This window comes from Phyllobates terribilis, unplaced genomic scaffold (assembly GCF_046119375.1).
Source record: "Phyllobates terribilis strain yellow unplaced genomic scaffold, ASM4611937v1 Scaffold_1__5_contigs__length_1240528914, whole genome shotgun sequence".
NCBI lineage: Eukaryota > Metazoa > Chordata > Amphibia > Anura > Dendrobatidae > Phyllobates > Phyllobates terribilis.
The window spans coordinates 697,953,205-697,978,586 of record NW_027362761.1 but is presented as its reverse complement, the minus strand read 5'-3'; positions in this window follow the sequence as shown (position 1 = coordinate 697,978,586).

The following is a 25,382-nucleotide window of genomic DNA, read 5'->3' as shown; positions in this document are numbered from 1 at the left end:
ATGAAAGGCAAGACTACTTAAGAAGGCTCTCTCACATTATTAAGCAGCCTACATTTTCTGCCAAAATGGGAAAGAAAAAGAATGTGTCGGCTGCTGAGAAGCAACAAATTGTGGAGTGTTTAGGTCAAGGCATGACTACAATCAACATTGTGCGATGATCAGGATGAAGTGTCTTGGCAATCAAGAAGTATGTAGCTGATTCACAGTACACACGTGTGCGTGCTGATAAGGGCAAATTGAGGACTCTTTCCTACAGGCAATTACGTCAGGTTGAAAGAGCAGCGGCAAAAAAGCCTTGTCATAGCAGCAGACAAGTTTTTGAAGCTGCTTGTGCCTCCAACGTCCCCCGAACAACAAGATGCAGGGTCCTTCAGAGGTTTGCAGCTGTGCATACGCCATCCTGTCGACCTCCTCTATCCACTTCACACAAGCAGAAACGGCTCCAGTGGGCCAAACATTACATGAAGACTGATTTCAAAACTGTTTTGTTCACGGATGAGTGCCGTGCAGCGCTCGATGGTCCAGATGAATGGAGTGGAGGATGGCTGGTTGATGGACACCCCTCGCAAACACGGCTACAGCGCCAACAAGGAGGAGGTGGAGTAATGTTTTGGGCTGGAATCATGGGGAGAGAGATTGTCGGCCCCTTTAGGATCCCTGAAGGCGCTAAAGATGAACTCCATAATGTATGTGGATTTTCTCAAACAGCACTTCCTGCCATGGTTCAAGAAGAAGAACCGTGTATTTCACAGCAAGATCATTTTTCTGCATGATAATGCACCATCTCATGCTGCACATAAAACATCTGCATCTCTGGCTGATATGGGCATAAAAGGGGACAAACTTATGGTGTGACCCCCATGCTCCCCTGACCTCTACCCCATTCAGAACCTTTGGAGCATCATTAAAAGGAGTGTCTATGATGGCGGGAGGCAGTTCACATCTAAGCACCAGCTCTGGGAGGGTATTCTGTCCTCATGCAAAACAATTGAAGCAGAAACCATCCAAAACCTGACAAATTCAATGGACGAGAGAGTTCAGAAGCTCCTTTCGAACAAGGGGTCCTATGTGAAAATGTAACATCACCTAGAATAAAGTTTTGAGTTGAAAACTGTTTGATTTCAGTTTCTAACAACCTGCTAATGCTTATAATTTCAAAAATGACCATTTTTTTGGTCTTTATTAAAATGAAAAGGTTGATCGAAAAGTTTTGGGGATCTAAGAGTGTGGCAACCCAGTAGTCATGATTACTTCGAATTATGACAATATGAGGGTCATGCTGCAGGTAGTGCAGCAAGAAGGCACTTATGTGTCTTGCGCATCTCGGAGCCCCAAAATTATTTTCCGGGCTAGATGCAGCTAAAAATTATTTTTAATTTTAAATCTGGTGAAGCTTATTATAGATGGCCTAATAGGATCAGTGCTGCACACTGCTACAAAGCCCAAATTATTTTCCAGTCAAGATACAGATAAACATGATTAGTAATTTGAAAGCTTAAAACGGTTGGTAGGGTGATTTTAACCAATCATCAAGCTTTTACTCTCCCCAGGATGACACAGGGGTAGAAAAGTCGTTTCGGATCCATGATTTGTTCATCTTTATGAACGTGAGTCTGTCTACATTATCAGTAGAGAGCCGCGTGCGCTTATCTGTCAGCACACCACCAGCAGCGCTGAACACACGTTCAGACAGAACGCTGGCTGCGGGGCATGACAAGATCTCCAAGGCGTAAGTGGCTAGCTCCGGCCATTTATCCAGATTGGAAGCCCAAAAAGAGCAAGGGTCCAGTGACACAGTCGTGGCTTCAATGTTTACTTGGAGATACTCCTGTACCATCGTCTCTAGGCGTTGACTATGTGTCAGACTTCTTGTCTCCTGTGGCCTTGCAAAGGATGGGCTAAAAAAGTGGTGAAATGATTCCGCAAAATTGATGTTACCAGCAGATACTGTGGTTCTGTTACGGTTTGAGTGCTGAACACTTGACGGTCCCACGGTTGGCAAGTTGGAACTGTGAGATTCACTACGTGCACCACTGGTATTTTGTGGAAAAGCACATGTAAGATTCTGCAACAGTCTCTGCTGATACTCCTGCATGCGTGCATCCCTTTCTATGGCAGGAATATTTTCTGCAAATTTACTTTTGTACCGGGGATCTAACAGTGTGGCAACCCAGTAGTCAGGATTATTTCTAATTCTCACAATTCGAGGGTCATGTTGCAGGTAGTGCAGCAAGAAGGCACTCATGTGTGTTGCGCATCCAGGAGCACCAAGTCCCTGTTGTGTTGGTGGCGAGGTAACAATCATGCTTCCTTCCTCTGTCCTCTCCCCCCAACCTCGCACAACAGAAATGTGATCAAGGTCTCCCTCATCTGATGAGTCTTCCATCAGTTCGTCCTCCAGTTCTTCCTGGGCTCCTGCACCTTCCTCACTAGTTTGGCTGCTACCATGCGCCCTGGTAAAATCATCTCCCCCACCCTCACATGCCTGCCGCCTTGGTGCTGCCGACCGTCTGGACCTTGCAGATGTTAGCCCTTCCGCATACAACTCCTCCTCCTCTACTTCCTCCACCTCCTCTTGTGCCACCACCTGACTCCGAATTCTGTTTAACATGTGCTCCAGCATGTAAATCACCGGAATAGTCATGCTGATAATGGCATCGTCAGCACTAAACATCTTCGTCGCCATTTCAAAACTGTGCAGAAGGGTGCATAGGTCCCTGATCTGAGACCACTCCTCCAGCGTGATTTGCCCCACCTCTGAATCTCGTTGGCCCAGGCTATACGTCAGAACGTATTGCACCAGGGCTTGTCGGTGCTGCCACAGTCGCTGCAACATGTGCAGAGTTGAATTCCACCGGGTAGGCACATCGCATTTTAGCCGGTGAAGTGGCAGGCCCAACGACTTCTGTAGAGATGTAAGTCGCTGAGCTGCGGGATGCGAACGGCGGAAGTGAGCACACAGCGACCGTGCCCTCTGCAGAAGGCCATCTAGTCTGGGATAGTGGGCTAAAAATTGCTGGACAACCAGGTTCAACACGTGAGCCATATAAGGCACGTGTGTGACATTGCCCCGGCGAAGGGCCGCACCCAGGTTTGCAGCATTGTCGCACACGGCCTTCCCTGGTTTCAGGTCCAGTGGAGACAACCATTCATGAAATTGGTTCTCCAGAGCTGACCACAACTCCTCAGCTGTGTGACTCACATTTCCCAGACATTTCAATGTAAAAACCGCCTGATGACGTTGAGCCCTACTGCCAGCATAGTAAGGAGGTGTGCAGGATCCCTTCTGCGCAGTTAGAAAGCTTGTGGCATGACCAGACAGGCTTTGGGTGCAGGTGGAAGACCGAGAGGAGGTTGAGGAGGCAGAAGCAGTGGAGGAACTTTGACATAAAGAGGATTGACGCACAACTCGTGGGGACGGCAAGACTTGGACAGCAGCCCCTTGTCCTGCTGTCACCATAGTTACCCAGTGCCCAGTCAGCGACATGTAACGCCCCTGTCCATGCCTACTCGTCCAAGTGTCTGTGGTGAAATGCACCCTGTCACACACAGAGTTTCTCAAAGAAGCGGTGATGTTGTGTGCGACATGCTGGTGGAGCGCAGGCACACCTTTCTTTGAGAAGTAGTGCCGACTGGGCATCTGGTACTGGGGCACTGCGACGGACATAAGGTCTCGAAAATCCTCTGTGTCCACCAGGCGGAAAGGCAGCATTTCTGTAGCCAAGAGCTTGCAGATGGTGAAATTCAACCTCTTAGCTTTCTCATGGCTAGGAGGAAATGGTCTTTTACTTGTCCACATCTGAGGGACCGAGGGCTGGCTATTGTGCTTAGACGGGGTTGATAAGGGTGTCCCCGGCAAACTGCCGGTCTGTGAGGAAGATGCAGGCGGACATGTTAGGTTGCCTTCATCCAAAGGTGGTGCTATCGATGTCGGACAGCGCTCAACACCAGCTGGTGTTACCACCTCCAAAGAAAATGATGACCTGCCAATCACGCTGGCTGTTGCGGGTAAAGAGGTGGCAGGTCTGCGCCCCAAAACAGGTGTGACTGCTGTCCCCCCAGTCACAGAGGATGAAGAGGCCGCGGATGCACAAGATATGGCAGACGGTGGTTGGCCCGGCCGGCTAGGCCGCATTGTAGCACACTGAGCTTCCCACTGCAACTTATGCTTCATGTCCATGTGCCGGTTCATGCATGAAGTACTCAAACTATGTATTTTTTGGCCTCTACTTAGTTTTTGCTGACAAATGTTACAGATAACACGACTTGGGTCATCTTTATCGATCTGAAAAAATGCCCAGGCTATGCAAGGCTTAGCACCCATGCGACCTGAAGAGCCACCACGACTTGTGGTGAGAGGCAGAGTTGTGTTTGAGGATGCAGTTGTTGACGTGCTTCCAGTACTACGTCTCTGTCCAGGAAGGCGCAACCTGACCTCGTCGTCACTAGCATCTTCCTCCACCTCCTCTGCTGACCTCATCTCTTGGCTGACTGTGGGTTGACAGTAAGTGGGATCTCCGACCTCATCATCATCACCCTGTGCGTTATCACACCCGTCGTCCTCAGAGCCAACCTGTTCCTGCCCTGATAAAAAACTAAAGTTGTCGCTCCAATCAGGTATTTGAGTCTTATCATCGTCTTCCTCATTGTCTCCACCAACAGGAGTTACAGTTTGGGAATGAGGGTCTACATTATGGTCAGAACCTTCTGCGTCTGGTCCTGGATCCGACTCATAAAGATTCTGGGCATCAGTGCAGATCATTTCCTCGTCTGGATTCACAGAAGCGCTGGAGTCGACCTCTGATTCCCAGGCTATAGTATGAGTAAACAGCTCTGCAGACTCAACCATCTGTTCTACCTCATACTCAGACGGGCAGCTGGAGATTTGGGAGCTGTGAGGAAGCAAGTGCGATTTGGGTGACACCTTTGAGGACTGGAGTATTTGTGATGTTGAAATTGATGTGGAGGAGAGCCCACTTAAAGGAGCACTTGATATCCGTTGAAGCACCTGCTGTTTTTGTGCCTCATCTGGAATTTGTAGCGATTGGCGTGGCCGTAAGAAAGGGATCTTATCACATTGTCCGCTAAAAGAAGTAGACATTTTAGATTGGCTGGAAGATGGTCTTTCTTCTGCACCTACCCCACGGACACAACCTTTTTTTCCCCTTCCCAACACGCCTATTCCCCTTTCCACCAGCAGCAGGCCTTTTTCCACTCATTTTGGTGGTTAACTAATTCACAACTCTGGAGTTGTTTGCACAAAAAACAATGGATGGTAACCGAGCAGAGCTGAGTGGCCAAACTGTGGTATTAGGCCAAAACTATTGGCTGGGTTAGATGCAGAAAAAAATTATTTTTAATTTGCAACCTGATGGAGGTCAGTATAGATGGACTAATAGACCACGTCACACACACTGCTAGAAGCCCAAATATTTTTTCAGAGCTAGATGCAGAAAAAAATTATTTTTAATTTGCAACCTGATGGAGGTCAGTATAGATGGACTAATAGACCAAGTCCCACACACCGCTAGAAGCCCAAATATTTTTTCAGAGCTAGATGCAGAAAAAAATTATATTCAATTTGCAACCTGCTGGAGGTCAGTATAGAAGGACTAATAGAACAAGTCCCACACACTGCTAGAAGCCCAAATATTTTTTCAGAGATAAATGAAGAAAAAAATTATTTTTAATTTGCAACCTGATGGAGGTCAGTATAGATGGACTAATAGACCAAGTCCCACACACTGCTAGAAGCCCAAATATTTTTTCAGAGCTAGATGCAGAAAAAAATTATTTTTAATTTGCAACCTGATGGAGGTCAGTATAGATGGACTAATAAACCAAGTCCCACACACCGCTAGAAGCCCAAATATTTTTTCAGAGCTAGATGCAGAAAAAAATTATATTCAATTTGCAACCTGCTGGAGGTCAGTATAGAAGGACTAATAGAACAAGTCCCACACACTGCTAGAAGCCCAAATATTTTTTCAGAGCTAAATGAAGAAAAAAATTATTTTTAATTTGCAACCTGATGGAGGTCAGTATAGATGGACTAATAGACCAAGTCCCACACACTGCTAGAAGCCCAAATATTTTTTCAGAGCTAGATGCAGAAAAAAATTATATTCAGTTTGCAACCTGATGGAGGTCAGTATAGATGGACTAATAGAATGATGCTATGCCCAAAAGATTTTACTTCACTAGGTGCAGTAAAAAATTGGTATTCTATACACAGGTGGTATATCTTGCAACACAGATAGGCTACTCCACTGACTAACACACTCTGCAATAGGCCAAAAAGGATTAGCTTTGCTAGATTCAGCCAAATGCTGTGAAAAAAACTTGCACAGCACTGGCACAGACCTGCCTGGCAAAAACTGATAGGAACTGATGTAACCTAGTCCTGAAAAGGACTCCAATTACAATTAGTCTTTACTCCCACAATCTATCTATTTAAGAGCACAGACCTGCTTGATAAAAGTCGTAGGAAATGCTGTAACCTAGTCCTTAAAAGGACTGCAATCACAACTATTCCCTACTCCCAAGCTATCTGTATATTTGTGCGAAAATTGGCTTGAAATTAACAAGGTATAGCGCACACAGCAACAGCGGTGCCGTCTAACACGCAGCTGCAGCAGTGAGAAAATGGTGGCGACGGGGAAAATGGCTTGGTCTTATAGGGCAAGGACATGTGACATACACTGCCAATCACACATGCCCTTGCTTGTGTGAAAAAAAGCACTTCGCTCCGTGTGTGCGCTGCTGATAGGCTGACAGATTGCACCTCCCCACTGCAAATGCGGGAAAGAGAAAAAAAAATGGAGATCTTCATTGTTCCTGCAGAGATCCATCCCCTGCCCCTCCCCCCGCCCCGCTGTACACTCAAACTGCGTATTAACATTAATTTTCATCATTACTGAGAAAAAATCCAGTTATGATTTTGGTGCACGAACAGTTATCGAACATAACCTCGAACAGCCGAATTTTTCTCAAATTGTTCGTGTTCGCCGACCGGCTCGAACACCGCCCAAAACAGCTCGAATTTGAGATTGGCGAACAGTTCGAGTAGAACAACGCTCATCTCTAGTTTTAATGCACCTTGGAAAAGTGGTGGAGGTCGCATTAGCTTAACAAGACGGTTTTAATGCCCCTTGGAAGAGATGTAGTGGTTGCAGTATCTTAACAAGACGATTTTAATGCCCCTTGTAAAAGTGGTGGAGGTCGCATTAGCTTAAGAATTCAGTTTTAATGCCCCTTTGGAAGAGACGTGGAGTTTGCAGTAGATTAGCAAGACGGTTTTAATGCGCCTTGGAAAGGTGGTGGAGGTCGCATTTGCTTAAAAAGACGATTTTAATGCACCTTGGAAGAGACGTTGAGGTTACAGTAGCTTAACAAGACGGTTTAAATGCCCCTTGGAAGAGTGGTGGAGGTTACAGTAGCTTAACAAGACAGTTTTAATGCCCCTTGGAAAAGTGGTGGAGATCGCATTTGCTTAACAAGACGGTTTTAATGCCCCTTGGAAGAGACGTGGTGGTTGCAGTAGATTAACAAGACGGTTTAAATGCCCCTTGAAAAAGTGGTGGAGGTCACATTAGCTTAACAAGACGGTTTTAATGCCCCTTGGAAGAGACATGGAGGTTGCAGTAGCTTAAGAAGACGGTTTAAGAGCCCGTAGGAAAAGTGGTGGAGGTCGCATTACCTTAGCAAGATGGTTTTAATGTCCCTTGGAAGAGAGGTGGAGGTTGCAGTAGCTTAACAAAACGAATTAAATGCCCCTTGGAAAACTGGTGGATGTTACAGTAGCCTAACAAGATGGTTTCAATGCCCACTGGAGAAGTGTTGGAGGTCGCATTAGCTTAACAAGACGGTTTTAATGCCCCTTGGAAGAGACGTGGTGGTTGCAGTAGATTAACAAGACGGTTTAAATGCCCCTTGAAAAAGTGGTGGAGGTCGCATTAGCTTAACAAGATGGTTTTAATGCCCCTTGGAAGAGACGTGGAGGTTGCAGTAGCTTAAGAAGGAGGTTTAAGAGCCCGTAGGAAAAGTGGTGGAGGTCGCATTACCTTAGCAAGATGGTTTTAATGTCCCTTGGAAGAGAGGTGGAGGTTGCAGTAGCTTAACAAAACGAATTAAAAGCCCCTTGGAAAAGTGGTGGATGTTACAGTAGCCTAACAAGACGGTTTCAATGCCCACTGGAGAAGTGTTGGAGGTCGCATTAGCTTAACAAGACGGTTTTAATGCCCCTTGGAAGAGACGTGGAGGTTGCAGTAGCTTAACAAGGCGGTATAAATGCCCCTTGAAAAAGTGGTGGAGGTCGCATTAGCTTAACGAGATGGTTTTAATGCCCCTTGGAAGAGACGTGGAGGTTGCAGTAGCTTAACAAGACATTGCAAATGCCCCTTGGAAAAGTGGAGGAGGTCGCATTAGCTTAACAAGCCGGTTTTAATGCCCCTAGGAAGAGACGTGGAGGTCGCAGTAGCTTAACAAGACGGTTTAAATGCCCCTTGGAAGAGTGGTGGAGGTTACAGTAGCTTAACAAGATGGTTTTAAAGCCCATTGGAAAAGTGGAGGAGGTCGCATTAGCTTAACAATACGGTTTTAATGCCCCTTGGAAGAGACGTGGTGGTTGCAGAAGCTTAACAAGACGGTTTTAATGCCACTTGGAGAAGTGGTGGAGGTCGCTGTAGCTTAACAAGACGGGTTTAATACCCATTGGAAGAGAAGTGGAGGTTGCAGTAGCTTAACAAGGCGGTTTAAATGCCCCTTGAAAAAGTGGTGGAGGTTGCATTAGCTTAACAAGACGGTTTTAATTCCCCTTGGAAGAGACGTGGAGGTTGCAGTAGCTTAACAAAGCGGTTTAAATGCCCCTTGAAAAAGTGGTGGAGGTCGCATTAGATTAACAAGACTGTTTTAATGCCCCTTGGAAGAGACGTGGAGGCTGCAGTAGCTTAACAAGACTTTGTAAATGCCCCTTGAAAAAGTGGAGGAGGTCGCATCAGCTTAACAAGATGTTTTTAATGCCCCTTGGAAGAGACGTGGAGGTCGCAGTAGCTTAACAAGATGGTTTTAATGCCCCTTGGAAAAGTGGTGGAGGTCGCATTAGCTTAACAAGATGGTTTTATTGCACCTTGGAAAAGTGGTGGAGGTCGCATTAGCTTAACAAGACGGTTTTAATGCCCCTTGGAAAAGTGGTGGAGGTTGCATTAGCTTAACAAGATGGTTTTAATGCCCCTTGGAAGAGACGTGGAGGTTACCGTAGCTTAAAAAGAATGTTTAAATGCCCCTTGAAAAGTGATGGAGGTTACAGTAGCTTAACAAGACGGTTTTAATGTCCCTTGGAGAAGTGGTGTAGGTCGCAGTAGCTTAACAAGACGGTTTTATGCCCCTTGGAAGAGACGTGGAGATTGCAGTAGCTGAACAAGACAGTTTAAATGCCCCTTGGAAGAGACGTGGAGGTCGCAGTAGCTTAACAAGATGATTTCAATGCCCCTTGGAATAGGGATGGAGGTCGGATTAGCTTAGCAAGACAGTTTTAATGCCCCTTGGAAGAGACGTGGAGGTTGCAGTAGCTTAACAAGATGGTTTAAATGTCCATTGGAAGAGACGTGGAGGTCGCAGTAGCTTAACAAGACGGTTTTAATGCCTCTTGGAAAAGTGGAGGAGGTCGCATTAGCTTAACAAGACGGTTGTAATACCCCTTGGAAAAGACGTGGAGGTTGCAGTAGCTTAACAAGATGGTTTAAATGTCACTTGGAAGAGACGTGGAGGTTGCAGTAGCTTAACAAGATGGTTTAAATGTCCATTGGAAGAGACATGGAGGTCGCAGTAACTTAACAAGACGGTTTTAATGCCTCTTGGAAAAGTGGTGGAGGTCGCATTAGCTTAACAAGACGGTTGTAATACCCCTTGGAAAAGAAGTGGAGGTTGCAGTAGCTTAACAAGAAGGTTTAAATGCCCCTTGAAATGTGGTGGAGGTTACAGTAGCTTAACAAGACGGTTTTAATGCCCCTTGGAGAAGTGGTGTAGGTCGCAGTAGATTATCAAGATTGTTTTATGCCCCTTGGAAGAGACGTGGAGATTGCAGTAGCTTAACAAGACAATTTAAATGCCCCTTGAAAAAGTGGTGGAGGTCACATTAGCTTAACAAGACGGTTTTAATGCCCCTTGGAAGAGATGTGGTGGTTGCAGTATCTTAACAAGATGGTTTTAATGCCCCTTGGAAAAGTGGTGGAGGTAACATTAGCTTAACCATACAGTTTTAATGCCCCTTGGAAGAGACGTGGAGGTTGCAGTAGCTTAACAAGATGGTTTAAATGTCCATTGGAATAGACGTGGAGGTCGCAGTAGCTTAACAAGACGGTTTTAATGCCTCTTGGAAAAGTGGTGGAGGTCGCATTAGCTTAACAAGACCGTTGTAATACCCCTTGGAAAAGACTTAGAGATTGTAGTAGCTTAACAAGATGGTTTAAATGTCCCTTGGAATAGTGATGGTGGTCGCATTAGCTTAACAAGATGGTTTTAAAAGACGTGGAGATTGCAGTAGCTTAACAAGATGGTTTAAATGTCCCTTGGAATAGTGGTGGTGGTCGCATTAGCTTAACAAGATGGTTTTAATGGTTTTAAGAGACGTGGATTACAGAATACTAAAATCCTTCTACCCATTTTTGGGGAGTGGGTCTCCCTTAGTGTTCGCATATGCATTGAAAAGTAAAAGCTGACTAAAGTTAGGAGAAAATTCAGTGCCCGTTGGAAAAATGGTGGAGTTTGCAGTGGAATAAAAAGACAATATCAAAGCCCCTTGAAAAAGTGGTGGAGGTCACAGTAGCTTAACAAGAAGGTTTTAATGCCCTTTGGAAAAGTGGTGGAGGTTGCATTAGCTTAACAAGACGGTTTTGTTGCACCTTCAAAGAGACGTGAAAGTTGCAGTAACTTTATAAGATGGTTTTAATGCTCCTTGAGAAAGTGGTGGAGGTCGCATTAGCTTAACAAGATGGTTTTAATGCCCCTTGTAAGAGAGGTGGAGGTCGCATTAGCTTAACAAGACGGTTTTGTTGCCCCTTCAAAGAGACGTGGAGGTTTCAGTAGCTTAACAAGACGGTTTTAATGCCCCTTGGAAAAGTGGTGGAGGTCGCATTAGCTTAACAAGATGATTTAAATGCCCCCTGGATGAGTGGTGGAGGTTACAGTAGCTTAACAAGATGGTTTTAATGCCCCTTGTAGAGGTGGTGAAGGTCGCAGTAGCTTTACAAGATGGTTTTAATGCCCCTTGGAAAAGTGGCGGAGGTCGCATTAGCTTAAGAAGACGGTTTTAATGCCCCTTGGAAGAGACATGGTGGATGCAGTAGCTTAACAAGACGGTTTTAATGCCCCTTGTAAAAGTGGTGGAGGTCGCATTAGCTTAACAAGATGGTTTTAATGCCCCTTGTAAGAGAGGTGGAGGTTGCATTAGCTTAACAAGACGGTTTTGTTGCCCCTTCGAAGAGATGTGGAGGTTTCAGTAACTTAACAAGACGGTTTTAATGTCCCTTGGAAAAGTGGTGGAGGTCGCATTAGCTTAACAAGATGGTTTAAATGCCCCCTGGATGAGAGGTGGAGGTTACAGTAGCTTAACAAGATGGTTTTAATGCCCCTTGGAGAGGTGGTGGAGGTCGCAGTAGCTTTACAAGATGGTTTTAATGCCCCTTGGAAAAGTGGTGGAGGTCGCATTAGCTTAACAAGACGGTTTTAATGCCCCTTGGAAGAGATGTGGTGGATGCAGTAGCTTAATAAGACGGTTTTAATGCCCCTTGAAAAAGTGGTGGAGGTCGCATTAGCTTAACAAGATGGTTTTAATGCCCCTTGGAAGAGAGGTGGAGGTTGCAATAGCTTAACAAGACAAATTAAATGCCCCTTGGAAAAGTGGTGGATGTTACAGTAGCTTCACAAGACGGTTTTAATGCCCCCTGGAGAAGTGGTGGAGGTCGCTGTAGCTTAACAAGACGGTTTTAATGCCCTTTGGAAGAGACTTGAAGGTTGCAGTAGCTTAACAAGACGGTTTAAATGCCCCTTGAAAAAGTGATGGAGGTCGCATTAGATTAACAAGACGGTTTTAATGACCCTTGGAAGAGACGTGGAGGTTGCAGTAGCTTAACAAGACGTTGTAAATGCCCCTTGGAAAAGTGGAGGAGGTCGCATTAGCTTAACAAGACGGTTTTAATGCCCCATGGAAGAGACGTGGAGCTCGCAGTAGCTTAATAAGATGGTTTTAATGCCCCTTGTAAAAGTGGTGGAGGTCGCATTAGCTTAACAAAACAGTTTTAATGTCCTTTGGAAGAGACGTGGAGGTTGCAGTAGCTTAACAATATGGTTCTAATGCCCCTTGGAAAAGTGGTGGCGGTTACAGTAGCTTAACAAGACGGTTTAAATGCCCCTTGTAGAAGTGGTGTAGGTCGCAGTAGCTTAATTAGACGGTTTTGTGCCCCTTGGAAGAGACGTGGAGATTGCAGTAGATTAACAAGACAGTTTAAATGCCCCTTGGAAGAGACGTGGAGGTCGCAGTAGCTTAACACGATGGTTTTCATGCCCCTTGGAAGAGACGTGGAGGATGCAGTAGCTTAACAAGACGGTTTTAATGCCCCTTGGAAAAGTGGTTTAGGTCGCATTAGCTTAACAAGATGGTTTTAATGCCCCTTGCAAGAGAGGTGGAGGTTGCAGTAGCTTAACAAGACAAATTAAATGCCCCTTGGAAAAGTGGTGGATGTTACAGTAGCTTAACAAGACGGTTTTAATGTCCCCTGGAGAAGTGGTGGAGGTCGCTGTAGCTTAACAAGATGGTTTTAATGCCCTTTGGAAGAGACGTGGAGGTTGCAGTAGCTTAACAAGACGGTTTAAATGCCCCTTGAAAAAGTGGTGGAGGTTGCATTAGCTTAACAAGACGGTTTTAATGCCCCTTGGAAGAGACGTGGAGGTTGCAGTAGCTTAACCAGGCGGTTTAAATGCCCCTTGAAAAAGTGGTGGAGGACGCATTAGATTAACAAGACGGTTTTAATGACCCTTGGAAGAGACGTGGAGGTTGCAGTAGCTTAACAAGACGTTGTAAGTGCCCCTTGGAAAAGTGGAGGAGGTCGCATTAGCTTAACAAGACGGTTTTAATGCCCCATGGAAGAGACGTGGAGGTTGCAGTAGCTTAACAAGATGGTTTTAGTGCCCCTTGTAAAAGTGGTGGAGGTCGCATTAGCTTAACAAGACAGTTTTAATGCCCTTTGGAAGAGACGTGGAGGTTGCAGTAGCTTAACCAGGCGGTTTAAATGCCCCTTGAAAAAGTGGTGGAGGTCGCATTAGATTAACAAGACGGTTTTAATGACCCTTGGGAGAGACGTGGAGGTTGCAGTAGCTTAACAAGACGTTGTAAATGCCCCTTGGAAAAGTGGAGGAGGTCGCATTAGCTTAACAAGACGGTTTTAATGCCCCATGGAAGAGACGTGGAGGTTGCAGTAGCTTAACAAGATGGTTTTAGTGCCCCTTGTAAAAGTGGTGGAGGTCGCATTAGCTTAACAAGACAGTTTTAATGCCCTTTGGAAGAGACGTGGAGGTTGCAGTAGCTTAACAATACGGTTCTAATGCCCCTTGGAAAAGTGGTGGAGGTCGCATTAGCTTAACAAGACGGTTTTAATGCCCATTTGAAGAGACATGGAGGTTGCAGTAGCTTAACAAGACGGTTTAAATGCCCCTTGAAAAGTGGTGGAGGTTACAGTAGCTTAACAAGACGGTTTAAATGCCCCTTGTAGAAGTGGTGTAGGTCGCAGTAGCTTAATTAGACGGTTTTATGCCCCTTCGAAGAGACGTGGAGATTGCAGTAGATTACCAAGACAGTTTAAATGCCCCTTGGAAGAGACGTGGAGGTCGCAGTAGCTTAACACGATGGTTTTAATGCCCGTTAGAAAAGTGGTGGAGTTCGCATTAGCTTAACAAGACGGTTTTAATGCCCCTTTGTAGAAATGTGGTGGTTGCAGTATCTAAACAAGACGGTTTTAATGCCCCTTGGAAAAGTGGTGGAGGTCGCATTAGCTTAACAAGACAGTTTTAATGCCCCTTGGAAGAGACGTGGAGGTTGCAGTTGCTTAACAAGATGGTTTAAATGTCCATTGGAAGAGAATTGGAGGTCGCAGTAGCTTAACAAGATGGTTTTAATGCCTCTTGTAAAAGTGGTGGCGGTTGCATTAGCTGAAAAAGACGGTTGTAATACCCCTTGGAAAAGACGTGGAGGTGTCAGTGGCTTAACAAGATGGTTTAAATGACACTTGGAAGAGACGTGGAGGTCGCAGTAGCTTAACAAGACAGTTTTAATGCCCCTTGGAATAGTGGTGATGGTCGCATTAGCTTAACAAGATGGTTTTAATGCCCCTTGGAAGAGACGTGGATTACAGCATACTAAAAACCTTCTACCCATTATTGGGGAGTGGGTCTCCCTTAGTGTTCGCATATGCATTGAAAAGCAAAAGCTGACTAAAGTTAGGAGGAAATTCAATGCCCGTTGAAGAATGGTGGAGTTTGCAGTGGAATAAAAGACAATATCAATGCCCCTTGAATAAGTGGTGGAGGTCGCAGTAGCTTAACAAGAAGGTTTTATTGCCCCTTGGAAAAGTGGTAGAGGTTGCATTAGCTTAACAAGACGGTTTTAGTGCCCCTTGGAAGAGACGTGGAGGTTGCAGTAGCTTAACAAGACGGTTTTAATGCCCCTTGGAAAAGTGGTGGAGGTTGCATTAGCTTAACAAGATGGTTTAAATGTCCCCTGGATGAGTGGTGAAGGTTACAGTAGCTTAACAAGATGGTTTTAATGCCCCTTGGAGAGGTGGTGGAGGTCACAGTAGCTTTACAAGATGGTTTTAATGCCCCTTGGATGAGACGTGGAGTTTGCAGTAGCTTAACAAGATGGTTTAAATGCCCCTTGAAAAAGTGGTGGAGGTCGCATTAGCTTAACAAGACGGTTTTAATGCCCCTTTGTAGAAATGTGGTGGTTGCAGTATCTTAACAAGACGGTTTTAATGCCCCTTGGAAAAGTGGTGGAGGTCGCATTAGCTTAAGAAGGCAGTTTTAATGCCCCTTGGAAGAGACGTGGAGGTGGCAGTAGCTTATCAAGATGTTTTAAATGTCCATTGGAAGAGAATTGGAGGTCGCAGTAGCTTAACAAGACGGTTTTAATGCCTCTTGTAAAAGTGGTGGCGGTTGCATTAGCTTAACAAGACGGTTGTAATACCCCTTGGAAAAGACGTGGAGGTGTCAGTGGCTTAACAAGATGGTTTAAATGACACTTGGAAGAGACGTGGAGGTCGCAGTATCTTAACAAGACAGTTTTAATGCCCCTTTGTAGAAATGTGGTGGTTGCAGTATCATAACAAGATGGTTTTAATGCCCTTTGGAAAAGTGGTGGAGGTCGCATTAGCTTAAGAAGGCAGATTTAATGCCCCTTGGAAGAGACGTGGAGGTTGCAGAAGCTTAACAAGATGGTTTAAATGTCCATTGGAAGAGAATTGGAGGTCGCAGTAGCTTAAGTAGACGGTTTTAATGCCTCTTGTAAAAGTGGTGGCGGTTGCATTAGCTTAACAAGACGGTTGTAATACCCCTTGGAAAAGACGTGGAGGTGTCAGTGGCTTAACAAGATGGTTTAAATGATACTTGGAAGAGACGTGGAGGTCGCAGTAGCTTAACGAGACGGTTTAGATGCCCCTTGGAAGAGACGTGAAGGATGCAGTAGGTTAACAAGATGGTTTAAATGCCCCTTGGAAGAGACGTGGATGACGCAGTAGCTTAACAAGATGGTTTTCATGCCCCTTGGAAAAGTGGTGGAGGTCGCATTAGCTTAACAAGATGGTTTTAATGCCCATTGGAAGAGACGTGGTGGTTGCAGTAGCTTAACACGACTTTGTAAATGCCCCTTGAAAAAGTGGAGGAGGTCGCATCAGCTTAACAAGATGTTTTTAATGCCCCTTGGAAGAGACGTGGAGGTCGCAGTAGCTTAACAAGATGGTTTTAATGCCCCTTGGAAAAGTGGTGGAGGTCGCATTAGCTTAACAAGATGGTTTAAATGCCCCTTGGAAAAGTGGTGGAGGTCGCATTAGTTTAACAAGATGGTTTTAATGCCCCTTGGAAAAGTGGTGGAGGTTGCATTAGCTTAACAAGATGGTTTTAATGCCCCTTGGAAGAGACGTGGAGGTTACCGTAGCTTAAAAAGAACGTTTAAATGCCCCTTGAAAAGTGGTGGAGGTTACAGTAGCTTAACAAGACGGTTTTAATGTCCCTTTTAGAAGTGGTGTAGGTCGCAGTAGCTTAACAAGACGGTTTTATGCCCCTTGGAAGAGACGTGGAGATTGCAGTAGCTGAACAAGACAGTTTAAATGCCCCTTGGAAGAGACGTGGAGGTCGCAGTAGCTTAACAAGATGATTTCAATGCCCCTTGGAATAGGGATGGAGGTCGGATTAGCTTAGCAAGACAGTTTTAATGCCCCTTGGAAGAGACGTGGAGGTTGCAGTAGCTTAACAAGATGGTTTAAATGTCCATTGGAAGAGACGTGGAGGTCGCAGTAGCTTAACAAGACGGTTTTAATGCCTCTTGGAAAAGTGGAGGAGGTCGCATTAGCTTAACAAGACGGTTGTAATACCCCTTGGAAAAGACGTGGAGGTTGCAGTAGCTTAACAAGATGGTTTAAATGTCACTTGGAAGAGACGTGGAGGTTGCAGTAGCTTAACAAGATGGTTTAAATGTCCATTGGAAGAGACATGGAGGTCGCAGTAACTTAACAAGACGGTTTTATTGCCTCTTGGAAAAGTGGTGGAGGTCGCATTAGCTTAACAAGACGGTTGTAATACCCCTTGGAAAAGACGTGGAGGTTGCAGTAGCTTATCAAGATGGTTTAAATGTCACTTGGAAGAGACGTGGAGGTTGCAGTAGCTTAACAAGATGGTTTAAATGTCCATTGGAAGAGACATGGAGGTCGCAGTAACTAAACAAGACGGTTTTAATGCCTCTTGGAAAAGTGGTGGAGGTCGCATTAGCTTAACAAGACGGTTGTAATACCCCTTGGAAAAGACGTGGATGTTGCAGTAGCTTAACAAGAAGGTTTAAATGCCCCTTGAAACGTGGTGGAGGTTACAGTAGCTTAACAAGACGGTTTTAATGCCCCTTGGAGAAGTGGTGTAGGTCGCAGTAGATTAACAAGATTGTTTTATGCCCCTTGGAAGAGACGTGGAGATTGCAGTAGCTTAACAAGACAATTTAAATGCCCCTTGAAAAAGTGGTGGAGGTCACATTAGCTTAACAAGACGGTTTTAATGCCCCTTGGAAGAGATGTGGTGGTTGCAGTATCTTAACAAGATGGTTTTAATGCCCCTTGGAAAAGTGGTGGAGGTCACATTAGCTTAACCATACAGTTTTAATGCCCCTTGGAAGAGACGTGGAGGTTGCAGTAGCTTAACAAGATGGTTTAAATGTCCATTGGAATAGACGTGGAGGTCGCAGTAGCTTAACAAGACGGTTTTAATGCCTCTTGGAAAAGTGGTGGAGGTCGCATTAGCTTAACAAGACCGTTGTAATACCCCTTGGAAAAGACGTGGAGATTGCAGTAGCTTAACAAGATGGTTTAAATGTCCCTTCGAATAGTGTTGGTGGTCGCATTAGCTTAACAAGATGGTTTTAAAAGACGTGGAGATTGCAGTAGCTTAACAAGATGGTTTAAATGTCCCTTGGAATAGTGGTGGTGGTCGCATTAGCTTAACAAGATGGTTTTAATGGTTTTAAGAGACGTGGATTACAGAATACTAAAATCCTTCTACCCATTTTTGGGGAGTGGGTCTCCCTTAGTGTTCGCATATGCATTGAAAAGTAAAAGCTGACTAAAGTTAGGAGAAAATTCAGTGCCCGTTGGAAGAATGGTGGAGTTTGCAGTGGAATAAAAAGACAATATCAAAGCCCCTTGAAAAAGTGGTGGAGGTCACAGTAGCTTAACAAGAAGGTTTTAATGCCCTTTGGAAAAGTGGTGGAGGTTGCATTAGCTTAACAAGACGGTTTTGTTGCACCTTCGAAGAGACGTAGAAGTTGCAGTAGCTTAACAAGATGGTTTTAATGCCCCTTGGGAAAGTGGTGGAGGTCGCATTAGCTTAACAAGATGGTTTTAATGCCCCTTGTAAGAGAGGTGGAGGTTGCATTAGCTTAACAAGACGGTTTTGTTGCCCCTTCGAAGAGACGTGGAGGTTTCAGTAGCTTAACAAGACGGTTTTAATGCCCCTTGGAAAAGTGGTGGAGGTCGCATTAGCTTAACAAGATGGTTTAAATGCCCCCTGGATGAGTGGTGGAGGTTACAGTAGCTTAACAAGATGGTTTTAATGCCCCTTGTAGAGGTGGTGGAGGTCGCAGTATCTTTACAAGATGGTTTTAATGCCCCTTGGAAAAGTGGTGGAGGTCGCATTAGCTTAACAAGACGGTTTTAATGCCCCTTGGAAGAGACGGGGTGGATGCAGTAGCTTAACAAGACGGTTTTAATGCCCCTTGGAAAAGTGGTGGAGGTCGCATTAGCTTAACAAGATGGTTTTAATGCCCCTTGTAAGAGAGGTGGAGGTTGCATTAGCTTAACAAGACGGTTTTGTTGCCCCTTCGAAGAGACGTGGAGGTTTCAGTAGCTTAACAAGACGGTTTTAATGCCCCTTCGAAAAGTGGTGGAGGTCGCATTAGCTTAACAAGATGGTTTAAATGCCCCCTGGATGAGAGGTGGAGGTTACAGTAGCTTAACAAGATGGTTTTAATGCCCCTTGGAGAGGTGGTGGAGGTCGCATTAGCTTAACAAGACGGTTTTAATGCCCCTTGGAAGAGATGTGGTGGATGCAGTAGCTTAATAAGACGGTTTTAATGCCCCTTGAAAAAGTGGTGGAGGTCGCATTAGCTTAACAAGATGGTTTTAATGCCCCTTGGAAGAGAGGTGGAGGTTGCAGTAGCTTAACAAGACAAATTAAATGCCCCTTGGAAAAGTGGTGGATGTTACAGTAGCTTAACAAGACGGTTTTAATGCCCCCTGGAGAAGTGGTGGAGGTCGCTGTAGCTTAACAAGACGGTTTTAATGCCCTTTGGAAGAGACTTGAAGGTTGCAGTAGCTTAACAAGACGGTTTAAATGCCCCTTGAAAAAGTGATGGCGGTCGCAATAGATTAACAAGACGGTTTTAATGACCCTTGGAAGAGACGTGGACGTTGCAGTAGCTTAACAAGACTGTTTAAATGCCCCTTGAAAAGTGGTGGAGGTTACAGTAGCTTAACAAGACGGTTTAAATGCCCCTTGTAGAAGTGGTGTAGGTCGCAGTAGCTTAATTAGACGGTTTTATGCCCCTTCGAAGAGACGTGGAGATTGCAGTAGATTACCAAGACAGTTTAAATGCCCCTTGGAAGAGACGTGGAGGTCGCAGTAGCTTAACACGATGGTTTTAATGCCCCTTAGAAAAGTGGTGGAGGTCGCATTAGCTTAACAAGATGGTTTTAATGCCCCTTTGTAGAAATGTGGTGGTTGCAGTATCTAAACAAGACGGTTTTAATGCCCCTTGGAAAAGTGGTGGAGGTCGCATTAGCTTAACAAGACAGTTTTAATGCCCCTTGGAAGAGACGTGGAGGTTGCAGTAGCTTAACAAGATGGTTTAAATGTCCATTGGAAGAGAATTGGAGGTCTCAGTAGCTTAACAAGACGGTTTTAATGCCTCTTGTAAAAGTGGTGGCGGTTGCATTAGCTGAACAAGACGGTTGTAATACCCCTTGGAAAAGACGTGGAGGTGTCAGTGGCTTAACAAGATGGTTTAAATGACACTTGGAAGAGACGTGGAGGTCGCAGTAGCTTAACAAGACAGTTTTAATGCCCCTTGGAATAGTGGTGATGGTCGCATTAGCTTAACAAGATGGTTTTAATGCCCCTTGGAAGAGACGTGGATTACAGCATACTAAAAACCTTCTACCCATTATTGGGGAGTGGGTCTCCCTTAGTGTTCGCATATGCATTGAAAAGCAAAAGCTGACTAAAGTTAGGAGGAAATTCAATGCCCGTTGGAAGAATGGTGGAGTTTGCAGTGGAATAAAAGACAATATCAATTCCCCTTGAAAAAGTGGTGGAGGTCACAGTAGCTTAACAAGAAGGTTTTAATGCCCCTTGGAAAAGTGGTAGAGGTTGCATTAGCTTAACAAGACGGTTTTAGTGCCCCTTGGAAGAGACGTGGAGGTTGCAGTAGCTTAACAAGACGGTTTTAATGCCCCTTGGAAAAGTGGTGGAGGTCGCATTAGCTTAACAAGATGGTTTAAATGTCCCCTGGATGAGTGGTGAAGGTTACAGTAGCTTAACAAGATGGTTTTAATGCCCCTTGGAGAGGTGGTGGAGGTCACAGTAGCTTTACAAGATGGTTTTAATGCCCCTTGGATGAGACGTGGAGTTTGCAGTAGCTTAACAAGATGGTTTAAATGCCCCTTGAAAAAGTGGTGGAGGTCGCATTAGCTTAACAAGACGGTTTTAATGCCCCTTTGTAGAAATGTGGTGGTTGCAGTATCTTAACAAGACGGTTTTAATGCCCCTTGGAAAAGTGGTGGAGGTCGCATTAGCTTAAGAAGGCAGTTTTAATGCCCCTTGGAAGAGACGTGGAGGTTGCAGCAGCTTAACAAGATGGTTTAAATGTCCATTGGAAGAGAATTGGAGGTCGCAGTGGCTGTAGTGCCGGCGTCCCTGCCCTCTGCTAGGCAGGGACGCTGTTCCCCTCACCGCTCTGCTCCGTGCCCGGCGTCCCTCTCCCGCTCTGCTGGCAGCGCGCGCTCCTTCCCGGCCACTGTGCTTAGGGCGCGCGCGCGCGCTCTCCCTCCCTCTTAAAGGGGCCGCGCGCGCCGTCCTAAGGAGTCCCCGGCCAATGGCCGGAGGACTTTACCATATATAAGGCACCTCCTCCAAAATGGAGGTGCCCGAGCAATGTTGTTGCACCGTTCTACTCTGCTTCAGCCCTCAGGTCCCGTTGCCAGTTACCTGCCAGTTACCTGCCAGATTCCTGCCAGCTTGCTGTCCTAATCCTGCCTGTTTTCCTGTTACCTGCCTGCCTGCCTGAGGTCCGACGGTCTGCCTTACAACTCCGGTCAGTCTGTCTAAGGACCAACTTGCCCGCTCACCTGGGAGCCCACATCAGCTACCTGCCTGCTTGCCTGAGGTCCGACGGTCTGCCTTACAACTCCGGTCAGTCTGTCTATGGACCAGCTTGCCCGCTCACCTGGGAGCGCTTCTCCGCTACCTGCCTGCTTGCCTGCCCGGAGGCTCCGCTGTCACGTGCTGTGACCACCAGCTATTCCAGACTCTTGCCCGCTCACCTGGGAGCGCTTCTCCGCTACCTGCCTGCTTGCCTGCCCGGAGGCTCCGCTGTCACGTGCTGTGACCACCAGCTATTCCAGAGACTCTTGCCCGCTCACCTGGGAGCGCTTCTCCGCTACCTGCCTGCTTGCCTACCTGGAGGCTCCGCCGTCACGTGCTGTGACCACCTGCTATTCCAGAGACTCTCGCTTGCTCACCTGGGAGCACACATCCTCCATCTGCCTTGCTAGCCTACCTGGAGGTTCAGCCATCACAGGTCGTACCTACCCTTTACCTAGAGACTGCCCCGGTCACTTGCCGTGACCTCCAGCCCGTTCTTCCAGAGACTGCCCCGGTCACTTGCCGTGATCTCCAGCCCGTTCTTCCAGAGACTGCCCCGATCACTTGCCGTGACCTCCTGCCCGTACACCCAGAGACTGTCCCGGTCACCTGCTGTGACTGCCTGCCTGGTCGCCACCCGCTCCCTTACAAGGACCGCCCCCTTGTATAGTAGCCCAGAGGTTCCGCCTCCCAGACCCGTTACAGTTTGCTCGGGCCACGGAACCCGGTGGCACCCAAGCTCCCTCGCTCTCGGACCTGTGTCATGAACTGTCCCGTCAAAGGTCCCAACAGGAGTCCATCCTGGGTCACCTGCGGAATGTCAATACTCGCCTGGACACTCTGACTGCTCCACCAACAACCTCCGCCAGTGCCATGTCTCGCAATCCGGCAGCTCCGCTGTCCACTAACACCATGATTTCCTACCCCGGACCTCGGCTTTCTGCACCTCCTCGCTTCGGAGGCGACTCCGCCCAGGCTCGGGGCTTCATAAATCAGTGCACCCTGCACTTTGAACTATTGTCCCACCAGTTTAACTCCGACCGAGCCAAAATTGCATTCATCATGTCCCATCTCACCGGGGAGGCCCTGGCCTGGCTAAATCCTCTATGGGAGAGAGGAGACCCCCTGGTGTCCAACTTGCCTGCTTTTCTCACGGCTTTCCGGAAAGTCTTCGAAGAACCCGGACGGAAGACCTCATCCACATCATCATTGCTACGCCTCCGTCAGGAAAGTCTCACCGTGGGCCAATATGCCATACGGTTCCGTACCCTTGCCTCGGAGCTGGCCTGGGATAACGACGCTCTGGTTTCCGTCTTCTGGGAGGGTCTGTCCGGCCGTATTAAAGATGAACTTGCCGGTCGGGACATTCCTACCACTCTCGATGACTTAATAACTCTTGCCACCCGGATTGACCTACGGTTCCAGGAGCGTGCCAGAGAGGTCACCCGTGAGAGGAGGTTACCACGTCTAGCTCCTACTTTTCAGAAACCCGTCACTCCTTCTGTCTCTAACCAGGTACAGCCTCCTGAGCCTATGCAGGTCGACCAGACCAAGATGGTCAAGACCCGTCAGGACTTACGCCGTGCCGAGGGGACCTGCTTCTACTGTGGCAGTAAGGAGCACCGGATCCGTGCCTGCCCGGAGAGGTCGGGAAACGCCTGTGTCTAGGTTCGCTCAGAGAGGTCCACCTAGACAAGAATAAATCCTCTCCATCCCTGCTGTTGTCAGTTTCAATCGTCTACGGGGAGAACCGTTATTTCGAACTAGCCCAACTGGACTCTGGAGCAGCCGGGAATCTTATTTCACAGTCCCTGGTAGAGAAATACCGCATCCCCACCAAACCTCTGGCTGTACCCTTGTCTGTTGCTGCCGTGGATGGGGGGCTCTTACCACGCCCCATCCAACTCATCACCGAATCCATTACTCTGCAGGTGGGAATGCTGCATTCTGAAAGTATTTCCTTCCATGTTCTGCCTGGACTCTCTCACGCCCTCTTGCTAGGCCTACCTTGGCTCCAGAGACATGCACCCATGCTTGACTGGCAGACCGGAGAAGTCCTTCGCTGGGGACAGGGCTGCCATAAGACCTGTCTGGTTCCCGTTCATCCCGTCCGTCCTTCTCCTACCCCAGCTAATCTACCTGGACTTCCGATTCCTTATTGAACTTATGCTGATGTCTTTAATAAAAAGGAGGCAGAGACACTACCCCCTCATAGACCATACGACTGCCCTATCGACCTGTTACCTCTTACTTCTCCTCCCCGTGGGCGTATTTATCCATTATCCGCTGCTGAGACCCGGTCGATGTCCGAATATATTGAGGAGAATCTGGCCAGGGGATTCATCCGGAAATCTACCTCCCCGGCGGGAGCAGGCTTCTTTTTCGTCAAAAAGAAGGACGGCTCTCTCCGTCCCTGTATATACTATAGAGGCCTTAACCAGATCACGGTGAAGAATAAGTACCCCCTTCCGCTCATTCCGGAGTTATTTGATCGTCTGAGGGGGGCTAGAATCTTCACCAAACTGGACCTCCGTGGGGCGTACAACCTGGTTCGTATCCGTCAGGGGGATGAATGGAAGACGGCATTCAACACCCGGGACGGCCACTATGAATATCTGGTAATGCCCTTTGGCCTCTGTAACGCTCCTGCCGTCTTTCAAGAGTTGGTCAATGACATCTTCCGGGACCTTCTCTACTCCTGCGTAGAGGTGTACCTGGATGACATCTTGGTCTTCTCTCCGGATCTCCAGACTCACCGGAGGGACGTTCGTCAGGTCCTGCTCAGGCTCAGGCAGAACCATCTCTACGCTAAATTTGAGAAGTGCCTCTTTGAGCAGACCTCGCTTCTGTTTCTGGGCTACATTATCTCTCAGACCGGCCTACAAATGGATCCTGAGAAACTGTCTGCCATCGAGAAATGGCCCCGACCAGAGGGGTTGAAGGCTATTCAACGGTTCCTGGGCTTCGCCAACTATTACCGCCTCTTCATACCGCACTTCTCTTCCCGGACTGCCCCAATTTCCGCGCTCACCCGTAAGGGTACTAATCCCAAAGAGTGGCCGCCCGAAGCAGAGGAGGCCTTTCTTTCCCTAAAACAGGCCTTCTCTTCCGCCCCGGTGCTGCATCGCCCGGACGGCAACAAGCAGTTCTTCCTGGAAGTTGACGCCTCCTCCTCTGGAGCCGGAGCGGTACTTACTCAAAAATCATCTTCCGGGAGAATGGTAACTTGTGGCTTCTTCTCCAAACTCTTCTCCTCTTCTGAGCGCAACTATTCCATAGGAGACCGAGAGTTATTGGCCATCAAGCTGGCGTTGGAGGAGTGGCGTTACCTACTCGAGGGGGCTCTTCATCCGGTAATAATTTACACTGACCACAAGAACTTGGCTTACCTCCAGCATGCCCAGAGACTGAACCCGCGCCAAGCCCGGTGGTCCTTGTTTTTTGCTCGCTTTGATTTTGTTCTTCATTTTCGCCCGGCTGACAAAAACGTCAAAGCAGACACCTTGTCCCGATCCTTTCTGGTGTCCGATCTCGAGGAAGAACCTAAACATATCATCGATCCCGCCAGAGTAATGCAGGTGGCTCCCGTGAGTCTAAATCGTCTCCCTCCCGGTAAGACGTTTGTTTCAGTACCTGATCGGGAGAAGATCCTACACTGGGGCCATTCGTCTAAACTAGCTGGCCACGCCGGTCAGAAAAAGACCCTCCAGCTTATTGCCCGGCACTATTGGTGGCCTACCCTGCACAAGGACATAATAGACTTTGTTTCTGCCTGTGTGTCCTGCGCCCGCAACAAAGTCCCGAGACATCTGCCAGCCGGACGCCTCCTTCCGCTTCCTGTACCTGCTGCCCCCTGGCAGCATATAGCGATGGACTTTATAACTGATCTCCCCGTCTCTGCCGGTTGTACGGTCATTTGGGTGGTCGCTGACCGCTTTTCCAAGATGGCTCACTTTATTCCCCTGCCAGGCCTTCCGTCTGCACCCGAGCTGGCTAAAGACTTTATCCGCCACATCTTCCGTCTTCATGGCCTGCCCCTCCACATCGTGTCGGATCATGGGGTACAGTTCACCTCACGTTTCTGGAGAGCCACTTGTAAACTACTAGACGTCACCCTGGACTTCTCTTCCGCTTACCACCCACAGTCCAATGGTCAAGTGGAGCGGATCAATCAGAACCTGACCAGTTACCTCCGGCACTTCGTTAATGCCCACCAT